The sequence below is a fragment of the Panicum virgatum genome, chromosome 9K, assembly GCF_016808335.1.
Source record: "Panicum virgatum strain AP13 chromosome 9K, P.virgatum_v5, whole genome shotgun sequence".
Classification (NCBI taxonomy): domain Eukaryota; kingdom Viridiplantae; phylum Streptophyta; class Magnoliopsida; order Poales; family Poaceae; genus Panicum; species Panicum virgatum.
Window position 1 is genome coordinate 19,567,282 of NC_053144.1, and position 19,149 is coordinate 19,586,430.

At 47.4% G+C, this 19,149-nt stretch overlaps 2 long non-coding RNA genes across 9 annotated transcripts; one reads left to right on the plus strand and one right to left on the minus strand.

Annotated features, from left to right (window-relative positions):
* Window positions 1-7,266: 7,266 nt before the first annotated feature.
* LOC120650618 lies at window positions 7,267-8,860 on the minus strand. The gene is made up of 4 exons (XR_005665715.1): window positions 8,677-8,860; window positions 8,018-8,254; window positions 7,669-7,761; window positions 7,267-7,549 (listed from the first exon to the last, which is right to left on the minus strand). It is a non-coding gene; the product is annotated as an uncharacterized LOC120650618 (long non-coding RNA).
* A 1,765-nt stretch (window positions 8,861-10,625) lies between these two features.
* Window positions 10,626-18,001, plus strand: LOC120650619. Of its 8 annotated transcripts, none has more exons than XR_005665723.1 (5): window positions 10,626-11,737; window positions 12,270-12,369; window positions 12,645-12,727; window positions 12,979-14,110; window positions 17,411-17,643. It is a non-coding gene; the product is annotated as an uncharacterized LOC120650619 (long non-coding RNA). The 8 variants fall into 8 exon arrangements; XR_005665722.1 differs by having other exon boundaries at window positions 10,627-11,737; window positions 12,270-12,339; XR_005665717.1 differs by having other exon boundaries at window positions 10,628-11,737; window positions 12,645-14,110.
* The last annotated feature ends 1,148 nt before the right edge of the window (window positions 18,002-19,149 follow it).

The window sequence follows — 19,149 nt, forward strand, 5'->3', positions numbered from 1 at the left end:
TGGGCATGTCACCGTTCGAGGCTCTCTACGGAAGGAAATGCAGGACCCCTCTGATGTGGTCAGAAGTTGGAGAACGTGCTTTAGTCGGGCCCGCCCTCATAAAGGAAGCAGAAGAAAGAGTAGCCGAGATCAGAGAGAAGCTGAAAGCAGCCCAGTCCCGACAGAAGAGTTACGCTGACAAGAAAAGGCGGGAAATAAGTTTCAGTCCAGGGGATTTTGTGTATCTCAAGGTATCACCCATTCGAGGAACCCGAAGATTTCAGGTACAGGGAAAATTAGCCCCTCGGTACATTGGACCGTACCGAGTTCTGAAGAAAGTTGGAGCAGTAGCATACCGTTTGGAACTGCCAGAAGAAATGTCAGATATACATCCAGTGTTCCACGTCTCACAGCTAAGAAGATGTTTGAGAGTACCCGAGACAGAGCACGTGCCAGTAGAAACGATAGATCTACAGCCAGACCTACGATATCAAGAAGTACCGGTCAAGATTCTCGACACGGTCACCAGAAGGACCAGAAGCTCTGAAGTACGGATATGCAGAGTCCAGTGGAGCAGACACGGAGTAGAAGAAGCGACGTGGGAACGAGAAGACGCTCCGAAGAAAGAGTTTCCCCACTTGTTTAGGAACCAGCCGAATCTCGAGGACGAGATTCATTTTAAGTGGGGTAGGTTTGTAACATCCTGAAAATTCACTAAACAAATCATGCGCTAAGTTGTTTTTCGTTGAGCTCGACCTCCCTTAAACCCTGAACCCTAATCCCCAGAACCTCCCCCGAACAACCCGACACCCGACTTCAATCCACGTCCCATCTCCTTCCCATCCAACGCGACGCGTCGTGACCGGCCGCCGCGAATCCCGCCCCCTCTTTTTCCCTCTCTCCTTTTCCCTCTTCCCCTCCGACCGCGTGCCCCACCTCCCGCGGCCCGCACGCCGCGCGTGGCCGACCGCGGCCGCGGTCGCCGCCGGCGCGCACCGCCCCTTCCCCCTCCTTTCTCCTTTCTCTCCCTCCCTTTTTCCCATTTCCTTTTTCTTTAATTCTTTTTCCTATTTTCTTTTTCCCCATTTTCTTTCTTTTCTATTTTCTTTTCCCTTCACCCTTTTTTTCTTTTCTTCCCTCCCTTCCCTCCTTCCTCTCTTTCTTCCCCGTCGCGCCACCCCTCACGCCCTTCCTCCCAGCCCCGGCCCGCCTGCCCTGCGCGCGCCTCACCTCCCTCCCGCACGCGCCGGCCACGCCCCGCAGCCGCCCGTGCGCCCGTGCCCCCGACCTGCCCTGCGTCCACGCCGCTCGGCCCGACCGCGCGCGTGCACGCACGGCGCTCGGCCCGACCGCGCGCGTACGCGCTCTCTGCGCCCAGTGCCCCGAGCCGTGGCACGCGCCGCGCCACGCCACCGCCCGCTCAGCCGCGCGCGCCCCAGCCCGCGCACCGCCCCTGCTGCGACACCGCCGCGCCACCCGCCGCTACCAGGCTGCCGCTCCCGCACGCCGCGGCCTCGCCGCCCGCGCCACCCCGCTACGCCCTGCCTCGCTCAGCGCCGCTTGCGCGGACGCGCCGGGCCGCGGCAACGTGAGCTCCGCTGAGCCCACGTGCGCGCTGGGCCGCGCCGCGCGACGCCCGTCGCTGCGCCGCCCCAAGTCAAGACCACGACGCCCGCCGTCTTGCCCCGGTCCCGCTTGACTGCGCCCACGTGCCCGCACGCTTGCTCCGCCGCTGCCCGCTCCGCTCGGCGGCGTCCACGCGCACGCGTCTCGCCCCGCCCCTGTGCTCGGCCCCAGCCAACATCGCTGCCGCTCAAGTCCCGTCGCCCTACACCGCCACGCCGCCCTCGGCGCGAGAGCCGCCCCACGACGGCCGCTAGCGGCCGGGACGCCATTAATGGCCGCCCGCGGGCCTCGCTGAGCCGGCCACCCACCTCCACCGCGCCACCGCCTTAGCTCGGCTATAAAAGAGCCCCCCTGAGCCCCGGCCATCCCCGCGACCACCTCCGCCGCCTCCAGCCACTCCTCCCCAGTGCTAGCGCCGCCGCCCCGCTTCAGTTGCGCCGCCGCCGCCGCCGGCCCACGTCGCCCCACCCCTGAGCACCGCCCCAGCCTGAGGTGAGCCGGGGAATCAAACCCCACGTGCCCCCGGACCCTTTTCCCCTCACCCCCGGCCGCCGCCGTGGTCCAGGGCGGCCAAATCGGCCGCCGCCGGCGCACGGGGACGCCTCCCCTGTTTCCCAGCGTGGGAGGGAGGAAGGGGATGGCGATTATGCCAAAAACCCCTCCCCTTTTCCTTTATTTCTTAAAGAAACATTCCACTCTTTTGCCTTTTTGCAGAAACACCCCCACCTTTAGTGTATTTGCAAATAAACCCTCTTCCAGTATAACTTAACCTCAAATATACCCCTGACCTCTCCAGAATAACCCAAAAGCTTCCAAAAATTACAAACAGACCCCTGCCTACTTAAGATTATTTGCAACCAGGCCCCTGGCCCCTTAACTAACCCACGAACCCTTATAAAACCTATTATTTCATGCGCCTAAACAACTCCGATTGACCCCAAACTTTACCATGTCACTTCTATTATAGTTTCGGGCCGCGCTATTACCAAACCACTCAAAGATGTCACTTCTATCTCCATATTTTATGTGATTCCGATTCGAGCTCAACGATAGATCTTGTATTGATTGGATGTTTGTTGTGTGTGCTGTAGACCGCGGTGTGAACGAAGGAGAGCCCGCTAACGAGCAGTACTGCGAGCAAGAGAGCGAGGACCAGTTCCGCGACCCCGAGCCCGAAGGACAGGACTTCCCCGAAGGCTTCGAAGACGGCAAGTTCAATCCCATCCTTTGATGCATGTTTTTGTCCTAGTTTTTATGAACACAACCCAATGGCCTGTTTTATACTGTTGCATATGTTTTACCTGCATGAAAACACGGTTGGATAGCCACCCCTTGAGTTGTGACGACTATTCCTTGACCACCTAGATTAATGTCTGATTTTGTTTGGACGTTAATCAATATTAGAAGACTTAGGACTTTGCTCATACATAATTTATTTGATAAAGAAAATGTGTGCGTGTGGGAAGGGATAAAATGTGGATTTTTCGAAAGATGAGTATGGACGGGATGGACGGTATTTCTGTGTGATTTGCCGATTGGTGTGCTTATGCCTGTGTGGCAGGGCAAAGAAGGGAGACATCCATCTTGTCGCGTCTAAGGACCGAGTTGGTGTGTCATCTCACCTAACTCCACTATCGTGCAAGCCACTCGACCGTTGAATGGGCAACGGCGTAGCATAAATCCCACTAGTTGGTGTGGTAGCCATCAGGAGAGCTGAGAGCAACGGGTAACTAAGGAAAAGGGATAAGCCCCGAGTGACTTATGCCCGGTTATACCTAAGTGAACGGTCAATGACCCCTTGGTGCATCCCGTGATGGCTAGTCAGGCTTAGCTATGGTGGGTAATGGCTATGTTGGGATCTACACCGACACGACGGTGTTCGAGTTGTGGTATCCTACTTGTGGGTAAAGTTGCACACCTCTGCAGAGTTAAGAATCTATTCGAATAGTCCGTGCCCACGGTATTGGGCGAGTTATGGTGTGGTCACATAACTAGTGTTTCCTTGGGATGGGCTGGTGTGAGTTGTTTTGGAATTGGTTCCGGCAGTTGTGCCGTGTGCTACGACGGACGGGGAGTCCGGTAGCAGTTTTAAAACCTGAACTCTGTGTTACTGCAAAAACTGATTTCTAAAAGGTTTTTCGTAAAATAAACCCCTGCATAGAATGACGTTTTTCTGCAAATTAAACCGTAACCTTATCCTTGATTTACCTATGCATATTATTCTGTTATAACCCCCTCCGTGGGTGTGGTTGGACTTGCTGAGTACGTTTGTACTCACCCCACTCTAACTTTTTACAGAGGAAGACCCAGACTTCGTGCCAGACGACGCCGAGTAGGGTGACCGTTCTACACCCAACCTTGCCTGTGGTACCGGCCCTGTCGAGATGCCTCCGCGGTCGCAGTACTCTGAGCCCGTAGTAGACCCTATGTGGTTTGCAGTCTGGTGTTATGTTGTAGCTTGGTTAATAATTATCATCATCTGTATCGAGTGTCCGCCAAGGTTTGTAAGGTTTTGAACCATCTGATGTAATAAATGTGGCATCAGCCTCCTGGGACTGATGTTTTGTATCACATTTAAGTCTTCTCTTATGAGGGGACGCTGCAGGATGGGGAAAGGAGCAGGTGGGAGTGCGGGAGGGGAGGGGTGCGGGGGGATCCAGAAGGGTGGAGTAGGTGGAGTCGACTGTGACTTTTGCAACTTACGGTCAACCGTAATTTCAGCATTCCGCCCGTTTAGTTCCCAAAAATTTTGCTACGGTATGTGTCACATCGAATGTTTGAACACATGCATGGAACATTAAATGTAGTTGGAAAAAATAACTAATTACACACTCTAACTGATTAGCACGAGATGAATTTTTTAAACCTAATTAGTTCATGATTAAATATTATTTGTCAAATAACAACAAAATATGCTACGGATCAAAAACAACTTTTTCACCAAAACACCTTGCTCGGAGAAAAGGTCACGCCTTTTCTTTCAGTTCAGCTGTTCCTGGCTAGGGCTGGACTCGAGCCGAGCCGAGACTTTTTTCGAGCTTTCTTCGAAATCAATATATACGTATTTATTATAGTCTCCCGCGTTGTTTGATATGCAACTTCAAATCGAGCGAGCCGAGCCGAGCCGAGCCGGCCAAAATTGACTTTTGTTCCAAATCAACTAATCTTTATTTTAAAAAAAGAACGAACGTAATCGGAGCAATTTTGAAAAAAGACACCGAGCCAGTTAACGAGCTTTTTTTCCAGCCCTATTCCTGGCCGCGCCAGCTGACCTCGTACTAGTTGTGTCAGCCTTTTTCAATCGCGACTGGTCCATGGGTGATGCGTCGACGTGACGCGATCGACCGAACGCCGCTGGTGTGGCCGGCCGTCGCGGCGCCGGTGCGGCCACTCCGTCCGAGCGCGGCCCGGAAGGCCGAGGCTGCCATCGTGGGATTTGCTGCATGTTCGACGAACGCCGCGGCGAGACACCCAGCGGCGCGACCCGCGCATGCATTCGCCTCACCGGCGTGCCGTCACCGCCGACGACCTTGGCTAGCCTCGCCGGCAAGCATGCCGCGCCCGCCTCCGTTCACCTGCTGCGCTGCCAGAGGTTCTCTCCTTAGTCCTTATTACTGGTCTCCACTGACGCCGTAGGCTGCTGGGGGATGAAGGCACGCTCGCGGGCACGACGCGGATCGAGACGCCATTTATTCCGACTCCGCGGCGTATGCGCATATGGCTGCGTCGTCGGCCCGCACGAATTGAAGAATTGATTAGTTCCGAAACTCCTTTTGTTTTAGATACTCCAATGAAATGCTCTGGAACTCTAGCATGCAGCATGCACATCTGTCGTCAGGGTCTCGTATTCTTACAACTGGCACGACCGCGTGATCATCTTCAGAAATACGAGTAAGATAAGGCAGGGCCTAATCACTGGCGGGCACCCACTTCACTTATGCTTTCCCATTCAGACAAGGGGGCATTGGTATATATAACCCAGTCTTTATGGTCATCATCCCGAGTTCAGTTAGTAAATACTCATGTATCAAACATCTGCTAGAATTGTCTTTGGACCAACCTTTCAATTCAGGTATCAAACATGAACAACTACTCACATTTGTAGTATTATTTAGATTTTGTCGGTTTCATCTTTTTCCCCCTGATTGGTCAAACATCTGCTAGAATTGTCCTTGGACCAACCTCTGCTCATCAGCTTCATTGATGAATAGGCACAGTGCATGCTCTCAGTGTAATAATGTTTGCTATATACTGTTTTGTAGTGGAAATGATCTTACTTTCTCACGATATACGTGGTTCACCATTATTTTGCTATTATATATATATATAGCACCCACGGTTGATGAATAGGCAGAGAGAGAGAGGGCTGGTCTATTTAGCATCCAGGTTGTTGAATATTATTTAGCACCCACGGCGGAGTTCCACCAGCACTCCGGCGAGGGGAAAATTACGCCCCCATAGTGAGAGGTAGTAAATTCCTTGGTTTCTGTCTTTTTAATGCATAATTTGCCATGAAGACCCTAGTTTGTCGTGGTTATTGGCTGTATTAATGCAGTGTGACTTTCTTGCACATCAATAAAGCATTGAATGACCAGTAAAGAGGGCACCATGCGGGGCGTTCAACTACGATCAAAATCAGCAATTTCAGAGATGCACGGAAATGGGTGGTGTGGAGTATAAAGTGGCATGTGTAGAAGTAAAAATTAATGGTTCGTTGGTTTTAATAATGGCATGCACGGAAATGCTCCGATGACATCTTGTGACCGTAATTCATCAACAAATACATCCCAAAACCATAAAAATGAGTTTCAGTGAGTAATATTGAGCATGTGCTTTCTTATTTTGGTCGGAGCTCTGATAACCCCGCTAGGAAAAAATTTTACTCCACTTTCCTCTCGTGTAGTAAAAATTGTGCATCCTAGATATGATTTTGGTGTAATACTCATTTTAATGTCAGGTTGTTATTACCATCAATTACGCTAGGACCTCACCATTGATTGTGTTTGTCCAAAGATTGACTATCAATTAAATCGTACATGCATGAACCTTTTCTTTTCATGCGGTGTGTGCAGCTTCCATGGAGGTTCATTGCCGTTCATTAACGTTTTGAGCACGAGAGGGATTTAAGGAGCCTCGTATGGTAATTAGTCATGGCAATGAGTAAATCTGTAAAAGTTAGTACTTTTCTATTGCTTGAGAAGTATTTTCCTCAACTTTGGGAAGTACACAGTGAATTTTGTACTTTTTATGATTTAGAGTAGTATTTTTTGGTATTTAGAAACGTGCATATATTTTGTACTTCTTTTTTTGTGGGAGATAAAAAACGGTGTGTCAGGTATAAAAAAGAAATGTTTTCATTAAAAGTCAAATAGCACTCCCCTATCCATCTTGGAAGTATCTGACGCTGCGGCGACAGTAATAATGGTTTCCATGCCGCATAACTTAAGCACGTTTGAGTAAATGTACACAAGTTCTGGGAAGGTCATCTTTTCAAAAGATTGCAAAAGATGTTGTACATTGCAAAAGATGCATGGAGTAATTATTCATACAAAACTAGTTAGACATGGAGTAATTAATCTGACTCAATTTTATTATGTTAAGTGAATGGACTATATAGTCAAAAGAGAGGAGTAATTACTCTTCGGAATAAGAGATAGTTTGTAAGCAAAGGAGTAATTTTCTATGTGAAACAAAAAGTAATTTCAAATGTACTGACAAGTAATATTTATACAATCAACAAATAATTACTCCTAGATATCTCCACATACATATATGAATAAAATTTAACTGCACTCATTCCAGGAACAAAATAAAGCAAATAAATATTCATGCATGCATCTATCCCTGCATCTTTCTAGCTTGAAGCTTCTGGAACAGAAGGTATGCAAGCTTATTTGCATCCTTCTAGCTTGAAGCTTCTTGAATAGAAGGTATGCAAGGTTATCTGCACCATATAAGAAACACAAGGTTAGGCTGCTATATAAATACTTTGACCAACAAAAAATATTAGCAATGAACACACTAATGAAGTTGTAAATTACTCCTACGCAAATTGAAAATTACTTGTCTTGCGATTTCCAAATTAGTGTCAATTGACTCCCATAAGCAATTGGAGATTAGTGCACCATCATCGCCTGCTTGCATCATTGACGGCCTCTTAGAGAGGTTGTAGTAAATTAGTAATTTAGGAGAAATAATCAAATAAATCAATAGAGAAGCAGCAAACACATATAATGAGGTTGGAATCCTGCATATCTAAATATTACAATAGAGTACCAAATCAGAAGAATAGAACAAATCCTGCACAGAGAGTACTACGTGCCTATAGATGCAGGAAACAATTCCTTTCTTAATTCGACTGATGATGTCTATTATGGCCACTCAAATAGTAAAATTCCCATGACTATCATACCTTATGTACCCTGAAATACACGTCAGATGTCGATCTTTTAGTAGTCTGGATCTGCAAAAGAAACAAATTTGGTGTGGTCTTAGAGAGAGGAGGCGGGGTATCCTTGAGGGTCAATTGTTGTGGTAGCTGGTGGCTGTGGCGTAAGGTTTGTGGGCTGTGCTTGTTCTCCAGGTTCAGTGGTGCTCATCTTGCATGCCCAATCCCCATCCTGGTTCTCCTCGTGAACTGTAAAATTGACTGCCCATGTATATTAGGAGTCATGCAATCGAAACATTCAGAACATATAATGGGTTGTAATAAGTAAATAGGTGTTTCAGGACCGTAAGGAATGATGAATGCTCAAGCACGATAGTAAATGGATGTAGTGGTTGTGGTATTTTTTAACTGTTGCATGAGTAAATTAAATCTCCACAGCTGGTGTTACCAAGAAAAAGCTAGCAATTCCTTCACGGGAAGCATTGCCTAAAAATATCGATGAACAACATGGATGCCTAGACCAGTCAATTCTAGTGCGCCTGAGAGATTCACGTGTGCGGGGGGCGATTGTTGGCAGGCATCTGCCTGGTGAATTAGGAACCGTGGTCTGTGTGTCCATTGAATGTTGCTTTGGGTTGAACACGGCAGGGGTTGAGGAAGAGAGAGGTGGTGCCTGAACTCACCTGGGTTACTGTGTTTGAACCGCCGTCGACGATTGGATCCCCTTCCCGCTGCTCAAAGCCACAGCAACCAGATGCACGAGCGCCACGGGAGCCGCGACGGTGGGGTAGAGGTCGGGCGCCGTGACAGGGTGGACGGTGCCACAGGAACCGCGACGGGGGAGTACAGGGAACCGCGACAGGAGCCGTGAGGCTTTCTCCAACTATTCTCCCATCCAACTCTCCCCAAACGTACTATTTACTATATTTTACTACCTCCCTCCAAAAGATTACTCCCCCTATAACTCCTTCTCTCCAACCATTCCCCCCATATCTATTCCCCTATATACTATCACTCATTAACTAACTATTTATTTAACGTTTTTGAATTTAAAAAAAATCATACAATATTTATACTGTCATAATACGCATTATCATCGTGTTACGGGGCTCAAACGAGATTAATATCGCGAAGAAACGGTGTGATTAGAGATATAGGGGGAGTTGAAACTCACCCTATACATGGGGGGAGTTTCAACTCCCCCCGTATATAGGGGGAGCTGTGGGGGGAGCCGTTGGAGGGCTCGCTCCCCCCAAAGCCCCCCCTACGTAGGGTGGGGGGAGGGATACGGGGTGCCCTTGGAGGTAGCCTGATGGGGGAGGGGGTGGCTGGCTGCCGCCGGTAGATGTAATCCTCCTAATCTGCTGCTTGAATTGTCCTCCAGATGTCGGCGGCGCTAATGGAACCGAATGGAGGCCGCCCAATGTCACGGCGCCGCTTGGTGCCAGGGGGTCCGCCATCCAAATGCCAAATCACCATGGGGCGTAGGGATGGGGACAACAGGAGGAAGGGGATTGGCTTTGGGGAGTAATTTCAGCCAAGGGATGTCAAAGGCATGATTCCCGCTGGTTTGAATAGTTTCCGTGTTACCGCTGAATGAAACGTGGACTTTAAATGGGGTCTACTTTTTACTCTTTTGGTTTGCATGCTGGCGTTGATTAATGCGGTGCTGTGTAGTAATTAGGGGGTGTAGTCGATTATAAATTCGGCTCGCCGGAGCTAAGACAGCACCGCCGGTGCGTTAAATATTATTTAGCTCACTGGGTGCCAAATAGACAATATAAAAACATAATTTAAAATGGCAGCAGGCATAATTCTAGTAAAGACATAAGGGCGTTGATTCTAGTAAATCACTTACAATTATTTTTAAAAAAAGATGATAACCAAATACAAGAAGTATAAAATCTAGTAACTTGACCTAGGCCATTGTGGTAAATGAATTGTTTATTGCTTTACAAATTGTTTAACTTTTGAAATAAAATCAGACAGTCAACCTAGTTTTTTATTCTCGTAATCGACATTTGCAAGTACGTACATGTACCCAAAAGTGCATCGCGGCATGTGGAAACCTGCATGTACTCTGCACATGCATGTATCTGGACGGTTCGTTACCCAATATTGCTCTCAGCAACTCCTTGTTTGGCGCTCTGCCGCTGATTACGCCGTGAACTAATGACCGTTGTACCATTCGTCCGTTCAGTTCGCTCGGTGGCTTTGCCTACGGGCCGGATTAGCAGGTGGCCAATTGGGATGCGCCAAGTAACCTGGCTATAGAATAATCTATTCTATGGCCGGCTATAGAGTATACTCTCCCTATATATATATAACACACTATAAGGAACGAAAACAATTGAAAGTTCCTCCCACCAAAAAAAATTACCTCCACCCTCTCACAAAAGGCCCACTAATCAGAAAGTTTTTGGTTGAACCAGGCTCGACGAAAACTAACTAGCAGCGAAAACATCATTTACGCGATGTTTCTGCCTTCGGCGACCTTTTTTTCTCACCGCGCGGCGTACCCCGCCCACGCGACCTACTCGGACACACTCCATGTCCTTCCGTAATTGTTTCCGTGATTGCAGCGCGCGCAGGCGACGGACCTTGATCGCGCGGTCGCTGGCGCGGGCGACGATTCCAACTGCGACACGCGGTGATCGCGCGCCTGCTACGGGGAAAGGAGGACGCCGTCCGCCTAGGATTGACGGCGCGCAGGTCGAGAAGTTACAGGCGCTGCTCGGCGGCCATGCCGGCGGCCGCTTGGGGTTTAGCTTTGCTGACCCTCCCTTCTCGCGGGGTTCCTTTTTCGCTTCGCCGGGACGCCACGCCTGGCTACTCAGGTTTGCTTCGCCGGCATCCGCCATACGGCCGAGCCGAGCCGCCGAGTACGCGCCACTCTACGCACACCATCAGGCGGTGATCCAGGCCTCCGGCGGCACCGAATTGTTTCTTAATCAGCAGGCGACGCGGCTGCTCCTCTCCATATTTGCTGGTTCAATCCAATCATCCACGTATTTTACTCTTGTCACCGTCGCAGGCTCGCAGCCCGCAGCCCCGATCGTCCAACGCCGCCGAGATCGAGCGCACACGATGCGCTCCGGCAGCGTCGCCGTGCTCCACGTCGCGCTGCGTCGCCGGCCTCCTTGCCAACGCTTCCTTCACTCTTTCGGCCTCACGCACGCTCTGCGTCGGCGTGGAGCCTCGGCCAGGAGGTGGCCTCGTTGCACTAGGTTAGGGTCGCCGACATCGTCGGCATCGGCCCGTCCATGACGGTCAGACCGCTTCGCCACCGAGATCGAGCGCACGCTGCGCCCCGGCGGCGTCGCCGTGCTCCGATCCACGTCGCGCTGCATCGCCGGCCTTCTTGCCAACGGCGTTACCATCCCGGGCCTCCCCTTCCTCGTTGGCGACCATGGCTGGGGTAGCGTCCTTCTTGTTCTTGGCCGAGGCGGCACGTCCCCATCCTCGGCAGTCATGGCTGTGGCCACGGCTGCAGCCACGGGGACCTCGGCGTCAGCATCCTTGCAGGGCTCACCGTTTATTGCAGGGGCGACGCGTTCCGGTCCTCGACGGCGGCGGTGGTTGGGGCACGGGATCCACGCTCGCCATGGACTCCAGCGCTCGCCGTTTGTGGCCAAGGCGGGCGGCTGCTGCCCCTGGTTGTACACGAGTGCGGCTTGTTCCAGTTTCAGATGGACCCGGAGGCCGTGGCCGCACTGCTAAGGTCGATCTGCACTGAACAATGAGGTCTGCAATTTTTTCTCCTTCTCAATCCATGTCTGCAATTATTGATTATTTAATTATTATGCTCATTCATTTTTTGTCGGCACATCTTGGAAGGAGAGAATAAGAGAAATGAGGAAGCATCTTTTCTTCCCGCTGGTATGATGAGATAGCATAGGCTAGCTACAGTGGAGAATCCAGAAATTCTTAAAGGGGGGTTGATTTCTTCTTTCCTCTCCTTCCTCCTCATCTTTTCTTCTCCAAAATGAAGGGGGCTAGGGGGGGGGGGGGGGGGCTCCAGCCCCCTAGACCCAAAAACACCATGGAGCCCCCCTAGACCCACTGTTGCATTCGCCCCTGGCTAGCTACATATTTGTTGAAATGCTTTTCCTTCCCAATGATTTGCAGTGACATGAAAGTAATCTTGAATTAGCCGTTGCTAACTAATAGGTGCAAAACTAGGAAAACTAGCTGTTCCCAGAATCCTTGTTAATTGTGAGGTGCTCTGTACTCATCCATACTTAATTTTTCTGTTTGTTTTGTCTTGAATTAGCAGTTATGTTCTGTTGACATCCATCGAGGCAGTGGTGGAGAACATCAAGAAGGAAGCCTACCAAACAAGGACGGTGAGATACATAATTAATATTACTGGAATAGTGAGTTTAATATTTTTTCCCTTCTATTTGTATTGTGGGCCTCTGAGTAATTGACAATATGATATCCGGCTTCTATTCCATTTAATTAGACTAAATTAGGCTCTATGCAATCACAACATGAGGGAATTTGCTGCTGAACTTATTTGTTTGCTCACTTATTTTAGAAAGAAGCCTCTGGTTTTTACTGGAATAGAAATCTTAAGAACTATTAAGTACCCACAAGTCATAGCTTATTTAAGAATGGTGTTATGTCACTAAAAGCTAGCTGTTTTTAGCGAATTGGCTGCGTTGGAAGAAAAGAGGGTACGACTGTACAAGTAGCAAGAACCAGATGGAGAATTAAACCAGATTGGAGGAGGTATGCTATGTTCATTGTGATCACTGACATTTTCTTAGCCTGACACATCTCATTCAACTTTTCATTTCAAGCATACATTAGCACTTATAAGCTTAAATATGAAGTACATAGAATTAGAAAAAAATGTTTATTTCACCTCCAAACCTTGCTTTGGAGCTGCAAATTGTACTCTAATATGATGTTGTTTGACGTGCAATTATGCTTCCAATACTCATTGTCCTGACATGAATTTGGTTCCATCTTCAATCTAGGCACCCTTGATTAACTGCTCTATTCTAGCTGACTGCTCGGCAGTGGCAGCGATAGCACTCAGGGACCTATTGGCTTTTAGGTTATGTACCATTATAATTGCATCAGCAGCTTGGCTCTCTCTCTCTCTCTGATTTTTAGGAGCAAGCCCACCACCGCAGGGATATTCAAATATCAGCTTACGCAGGTAAGCATCATAGGACCAGCGAGATTTCAAATGTCAGGTATGTGGAATGCTATTTCTCTCTTTGATGCAACGAAATTAAACTAAAATACTATTTGCCAAGTTTCTATTTGTTGAAGATTTTGTGACAGAGCTGTCAGAATCCTAAGCTTACTTGATATATTCAGCGGAACTGATTTAACTTGGGGTTTGATGCACTTAATCTTTGGTAACTTCAAGTCATATACTCCCTCCCTCCGTCCCAGAAAACAAGTCATCCTAAGAATTTTAGAACAGATTAACAAGAATTTAAAATGACCACATTTGCCCCCATTTATTATCCATATTTGACAGTAATTGATATTTACATGCATATGCACCTTTCAATTAGGGTAGGGTGACTTGTTTTTTGGGATAAATTTTGAATCCTAGAAAAATAACTTATTTTTTGGGACGGAGGGAGTACTCATGCTTCGATTAAATGAGAACTATAATTATGACAAGCTTGCTTGGAGGTCATGGACTCTTAAATAAGCTGCGTGAGAGTACCTCGAGAAACCTGGATATCTAATGAGTTTAATTGGTCAGTTAGAGAGCAGCTAAATTTTAGAGTCACTTTGAAGGTATTGAACCAGTTAATTCATAAGCACGTTGAATAGTACGAGATCAAAGATATGCCCAAACCAGATTTTGTTGTTTGTTGAGGCACAACACATCGATCTATACACTATTATCGACCCATAGCCTTCACTTATTGCTACATTTTTTATCTTTTTGTTCAGTATTGCCTTTAAAAGGTGCAATCTCTTTGTGCTTCACCAGTATATTTTCATACTGAACTTTTGTACTTTTCTAGATGGATGAATGTGCAACATCTAAGATCATTTGCAACAGATGAACTCATCAAGGCTTTTGAAGATTGGTGGAAGGACATCGGCATTCTCCAGGAGTCTGAAAGTGGTTTTGCAAAGGTAAAAACTGTTGTTTGCCTTTTTTTTCTTTTTGGCTCTCTTGTGCACCTAGGGTCTCTCTATATTGGAAGTACATATCAAAGGGGTCACATATGCCAATGCATCCATGTCACACCCGGTTTTAAAGACAAAACCGAATGCATAATTATATGTATGCCAGGATCAAGTTTGATATATATAGAGACATTATAAGTTAATAATCAGTAACAGTATCACGTAAAAACAACAATTAAAAGATTATCAGAGTTATACAGCTTATCCTGGAAACGAAAGCTTCAAACTTCACAGGCACTCGACTGGGGGTTGCGTACGCCTAGAACTCAGCAACATCTTCAAAAGACTTCACAGCAACTTTTCCTTCTGAGCAGCAGTAAGTAAGTGTGAGTACACTTATGGTTGGTACTCAGCAAGGCCACAAGAAATAACCAGAAAATGATTTAAATCCATCTTGAAGTTTATTAATCATGTGAGGGTCCAAGCTGCTCTTGACCGTGAGCACGGCTAACCGGTTAGTTTTAACTCTGCAGAGGTTGTACACTTTCATCACAATTCGCGTAAAAGCTCCGAAGAACTTTGAACCCAACCACACAAATGTGCTAGCTAGGCACAATACCACACTTCCGAGGTGTGATTGCATAGGGACGCTACGAGGCCTTTACAAAGAATCCCTATATGTATGTGTTGGTCCCTGCCGTGCGGTCTCTCAGAAGACGCAGCTTCCTTCACCCGCTCCACAACACAAACTCATAACCACCAAGCGGAACAACCCCAACACAACATATAGTTCATCTAATTACTTAGCCAAGACCAGAGCCATATAATATTGTGGTTGTACGGTTTTCTTGGGTGGTTCTCCATGCTCCAATTAAATCAAGTACTCTTGTATATAAGCATAGATAGAAAGATGGTTAGGGTCACTTGCCTTTCTACAACGAAAAGCTACTCTTACTGCTCTTCAGCTTTTGCTCACTTGGAACTCTTGGTCTTCAATCTTCAAACGGCGATCCTTCTACTCGGAGAAATCATCGAGCAACCATACAAAACAATCAAAAAGATACATCTAAGAACAATACACCAAAACAAAGAAAGGCTTTAAAAGAACGCACTAAAGGATAGAGCTCGCTGCTATGGTTACGAGAGCTCAAGAAACACGGAAAACGGAACTAAAACGGCGATTCTATGAGATAAACGATGCTTCAGGATCTAGTCGCGATTAACTATAGAGTTAAGAGCTAGCGGAAAAGATTTGCAAGACACAGAAAACTGTGCTCCCAGAGGATAACAAGGTTATAAAGCTATCGCACATGTTGCAAGGATCACGTGAGCGCGAGAATCGATGAAAACGGAGTTAAAACGAAGAAGTTATAGCCAAAACAGGGTTCTAGGAGCTCATTTGTAAAGAAACAGAGCTTCTAGGGGCTAGATCTGAAGAAACCAGGGGCCTAAACATAATTAAATCTAAACTTTAGGGGTTAGCTTGAAAAACTATACACTATGGACGGCGGGTTCTATTTTGGAAAAGCTCAGGGTGTTTTCCGTAAAGATTTGGACTGAAACAGAAATAGTTTTGAACTGCGGTGGACGGCGGGTTGATTTAGGAAAAACCTAGGGTCCTTTTTGCAAAACAACCACGGTTGACCGGTATCTGGTCTGATTGACTCAGTCTAGATCCAATCGGGACTGTCAGATCGAGATCGAACGGCTCCGGAGCGATGCGGCGGCGCGGGCGACGGCGTTAGCTGCCGGCGAGCTGCGGCGCGCGGTGGCGGGTCGCCGGAGTTGCCGATTCGGCGCTCCGGGGCTTGGTTTGGCTCGGCTTTGGGTCTAGGAGCAAGAACGCGACACGGCGAACTCATCTAGGGCGGTGGCGCAGAGCTAGAGCGGGTGGAGCGGAGCTCGCGGCGGCGCATGGCGGATGTCGGCGACGGCGAACAAGACCGGGCGGAACAGAGCGAGAGAGAGAGGGAGAGAAGGGGCCTGCGGGATCCACAACCTTGGCGCGAAGCTCTCGGACGGCGGCAATCACACAGAACGGCGGCGCGGCGGCGAGCTCCGAGCTCGAGCTCGTCAATGGCGACGGCTAGGGTTTGCCCAAACTGGGCGGCGGCTGCGGCTCGGGTTGCGCGAGAAAAGACGGCGGCACGAGTAGGGGGTGCAAGGGGGAGCAAGCGGCTTCTATTTATAGGGCGCAAGGTCCCCTCGGCGTGCGCGCCACGGCGCGGGCGAGACGGGGCGCAGCCGGACTCTGCGAGAGTCCGAGCTCGGGACCCCGACAGGTGGGGAAGAGGGTCCGGGTCGGCGCGCGCGCGGGGCGGAGCTGGAGGGGGCGTCGGGTCGGCCGGCTAGACGGAGGCCCACGGGCAAAGGCGGAGCGCGGCGCGGGGCCAGAAGCAGAGGTACGACGCGGGCAGGAGAAGGAAGATGACCCTGACAGGTGGGCCCCACCTGTCAGCGACAGATCAGGTGATGGAGCGGCGTCGGGCTGGAAAAGGAGGCGGGTGTCGGGCTGGGCCGGGAGAAAAGAAAAAGAAAACTGGGCTTGGCTGAAAAGAGTGGAGAGAAAGGGAAAGGGAAGGAGGGGAAAGATGGGCTGGTTTGAAATCAAGGGGAGGAAAAAGAAGAGGCTTTGTATTTTTGAAACTAATTCAAACAATTCAATTCAAACTCAAATTCAGAGAATTCAAATTTGAACCAAACAACAAACAATAAAACAATGCATTGCTTTCGAGAAAAAAAATAAAACAATGCATTGCAGCATGAATGCAACACTAAAAAAACAACCTTATTTAATTTAAAAGACAAACAATTATTTTCTTTATACTAAATTCCCTGTAACGATAAGAAATGTTGGGAAAATTTTAAAATTATGTGAAAAACATTGATTTATTTTTATTTTTAATCACATCCTGAAATTCAAAAATTTCAGGGTGTGACAATCCAGCACATCGTTTGATACCAGTAGCAGTTCTTTTTGCTTAGCTGGTATTCATGCGGCATGCAATTTCCAGTGAGTTATCAATTTTCATGGATGCGGATTCCGATGGTATTGTTCTCCCTCCGTCACAAATTTTTATGTTATATATGTTGTGTCTAGATACATATAGTAGAATCTGATGCCCTTGTGTTTAAATTGCTACCTTGTTTTTGGCACCTGCTTGCTTTCGCTTGTTCAATACGCTGTACATGTGGCTACTCTTCAAAGTCTTACGGGAATCAAAGGTTTATTTGATGCTAGAGTTTATAAGATTACAAGGCAGCTGAAAAGCTTCTAATTGCATCCTTTTAATTGGTCTGTGCCAGTGTGCCTAAAGCTTTAGTGTGTTGTGCTGAAAATGGACAGCTCACAAATGGAAGGGTAAGTTTTATTGGGACAGATGAAGAGATGTGCTGGAGAGAGGAAGAACATAAAAACTATGGAGTGAGTTGCTTGGCTTGGATGTTTTACCTTTGTAGATGTTAAATCTGTACATTTGGAAAGACTAAATGTTTTTTATTCATCCTTGATAAAAGGAAAAATAGTGGAGTTTAACTTGCTTGTTGAATTTCAATATTAACATGTATCGAGAAAAGTTTGTTGAATTCATCTTAGTTTGGTATACTGGTGATGATATCCCTTCCTTCTCTATTTGAAATAGGTTCGGGATGTTTAGATCATTTTTCTTATGATGCTCGGCTTAGGGCTAGACCGGCAGTGGCAACAACATCAGAAAAGGATGGAACTGGTGTTCATGGAGGAAAAGGTCGTGGACAGCTCACCAAGGAGTTGCTATCATAATTTGTTTTGGTAGCTTATTGGAGTTAAACGTTAAAGAATCTTTGGATCATTGGCATGTGCAGTTTATTTTTGGACATGGTGGTTAGAATTTAAAATTGTGGAACCTCTTTCCGATCCGGCTTTGTGTATGATAAGAAAAGAGTGCGTCTGCGGAAGTAGTTGGGCCGAAAGTGCTGACATGAATTAGTTATGCCGAAAACGTAGCGCGCAGCTGCACACGTATGCTGCCCGTGTGTGCGCGATTTGTATCACATTGCGGACCCAGGGTGAGCATTATCAGCTTATAAGCACGGTGTTTCAGCGCTCTTTTGGGAAAATTGATTTCATAGTATCGAAAGGTTGCTACTTTAGTAAAACACCACTAGAAAATTTTGACCCCGTAAAAATACATTCTATTCTGATGGCTGGTGCAGGTTTGTTGTGAGAGAAAAACACTACTGATGGTTGCCAGCAGAACAGAGTGATAGTTACCCGCCGCCCATGAACTTTACCGTCAAGCGCTTTCCTCGTGGACGGCGGCGAGGTGAGGCATCAGCTTGTTAATTATATATTTTTTCATATATATATTGAATATTTTTCTATGTTCATCACAACTGAGATCTTGTTTTGTTTTCGCCATGTATAGTTTTTATAATTTTTTAAAAATACTTGTTGCAACTAAAATTTTAGGGTGATTATTTTTTACGGAACATTGTTTTTTAAACACGTGCGTGCCGCACGTGCACCCTACTAGTTTTTTTAGATAATGGAAAAGAATATCCGGCTTCACCCTCCTCATCAGGGGGGGATCAGACCATTATTTTGCTATTGCTGCTGATCACTTAACTCACTAAGTAATTTTGAATCTCCAAAACATCGGCATGATGAAAGGAAAGGATCATATTCCTTTTGAGAAGCACAACGAAGATTTGCTACTCTGCCAGAAAATGCACCAAACGGTAATGGCCAGATGCTAACAAAATAGCAAGCTTGTGGGTGCATAAATCTGTTGCAGGATGCGTCACAGCCTCACAGGTTATGGTTTCTGTGTTTGAGTTCCGTTGTTGACGACTGATGTGTTGTTGCTCTGGTCAGTAAAAATATGCAATAGCTGTCGATTCTGATAGGGATGGTTAGCAATTGGAAATGTACTTGAGATTATTTGGACCTATAAATAAAACTTGCAGCTCAATATAATATTTCCACTGATGCTCATTGTTTATTAGATCTGTAGCTGTTTGTCTGCCAATAAAACTTGAATTATAAACAAGCAATCATGTAAAAA